A 1,878-nucleotide genomic window follows, 5' to 3' on the forward strand; every position below is an offset into this window, starting at 1 on the left:
AGTTACATTTTTATAACAAAAAAGCTGTCATTTTTCAATTACTCTTTTTTAGAATTTACTCATCCCAGGGAATATTAGGGGCTCTAGCAAATTCAGTATAACTTTAATCTTCATTTTCTGATTGTGAATTGATTTGATCTTTAATAACAGCTGAAAGTCCTTCACAGGCTGGAGGATAAAGTTGGAAAACAAGCCTGGAACACAGTTTTGGGTCTGAGGAGGCAGGTTGATATGATAAAAAGAGCTCAAGAACCCTGGCCGGTTGGCTCAGCGGTAGAGCATCGGCCTCGAGTGCGGGAGACCCGGGTTCGATTCCCGGCCAGGGCACACAGGAGAAGCACCCATTTGCTTCTCCACACCCCCCCATCCTTCCTCTCTGTCTCTCTCTTCCCCTCCCGCAGCCAAGGCTCCATTGGAGCGAGGATGGCCCGGGCGCTGGGGATGGCTCCTTGGCCTCTGCCCCAGGCGCTGGAGTGGCTCTGGTCATGGCAGAGCGATGCCCCGGAGGGGCAGAGCATCGCCCCCTGGTGGGCGTGCCGGGTGGATCCCGGTCATGCGCATGCGGGAGTCTGTCTGTCTCTCCCCGTTTCCAGCTTCAGAAAAATACAAACAAAAAAAAAAGAGCTCAAGATTCTGTGTCAGAAGATCTGAGTTGATTTTCTGCTTTTACTGGTCCTGTGACTTTCAGTGAGTCCATAACTGTTCTCAGGCTCAGTTTTCTCATCTGTAAAATGGGAAAAACAATTTCTTCATAGAATTTTTATGAAGATCAAGTTGTAATACGTGTGAAAATGTTATCTAGGCCATAGAGTCTAAAAGTGTTTTTGTTGTTGTTGTTATTTTATTATAAAATATTTGGGGTGATAAGTACCATAAATTAAATCTGAAGGCAGTTTCTATAATGGAACATAAAAGTTCATTGTAATGCGAGCAGAAATAATGCCATTGTAGAGCTCCCAAGGAGGCAACTGTAAAGGGCCAGTCTCTTATTGTTACATTTCATTCATTCATTCATTCAGTCAACAAATGTTCTTTGAGTACTGAGAAGGGCCAAACTCTGCAAGACTTTGGGAATACCAAGTCTAAAAGTTTACGATGGAATGTGACTAGACAGCTAGCATTCACATTTTATTTATGTCATTACTTTTAGTTAGATCTGACATAAACAATGACAGTACACAACAGCTTTAAAAGCTTCTTGAGGCTCCCAAGTGCCTAAAAAATGCTGCAAAAAATAAAAGGTGCTTCCATAATGTGTTCCAAAAGAAAGAATAAACAAGTGCATCAGTGAAGGAGGTCCATAAAGATGGTAAAATAAAGGGTACATGGGGAAAGTTCCAGAAAGAAAGTGGGGGGGTAGAACCAGGTTGGAGTGTCCCCCACAACACCCCTCCTTAAAAGCCACCGATCTCCTTTCTCCATCTGTTCTCCAGTGCTTCAACCCAGATGGGAGTGGCCACTGTACCAGGTAGGGGAGCCCCCATCTTCTGTTTTTCCCTTAGACCCAGCCTGATTTTATTTTAGACTGTTCTGCATTACGGACTCTGATTTACTGCAGCCTGGAGGAAGAACACGCACACCTGCATGACCTCAGTCGTGCCAGTTTCCCTCTCTGACTCCATTTCTCATATCTAAAATAAAGGACTTCAGCGAGTAACCATTAAGGTCCATTTCAGCATGAAGGTTCTGTGATCCTGTGCCATACGAGGTGATAGCGGAGTGACCTGAAGGAGTTAATTCATCTTGCAGAATATTGCTAACCTCACATCAGCATAGGTGAGACGGAATGTAAGGAGATGAGAAGGCAAAGCCGCCCATCATTTGCCTTTAATCTGTTTTCTTAATTTTCTTCCTAAGGAAAGTCACAGCTCCAATCAG

The 1,878-nt window shown here is 44.1% G+C and overlaps 1 non-coding gene across 1 annotated transcript; it reads left to right on the forward strand.

Moving 5' to 3' along the window:
• Positions 1-251: 251 nt before the first annotated feature.
• Positions 252-327, forward strand: TRNAS-CGA (transfer RNA serine (anticodon CGA)). Its single transcript has one exon. It is a non-coding gene; the product is annotated as a tRNA-Ser (tRNA).
• Positions 328-1,878: the final 1,551 nt, after the last annotated feature.

This window comes from Saccopteryx bilineata, chromosome 2 (genome assembly GCF_036850765.1).
Source record: "Saccopteryx bilineata isolate mSacBil1 chromosome 2, mSacBil1_pri_phased_curated, whole genome shotgun sequence".
Lineage (NCBI taxonomy): Eukaryota > Metazoa > Chordata > Mammalia > Chiroptera > Emballonuridae > Saccopteryx > Saccopteryx bilineata.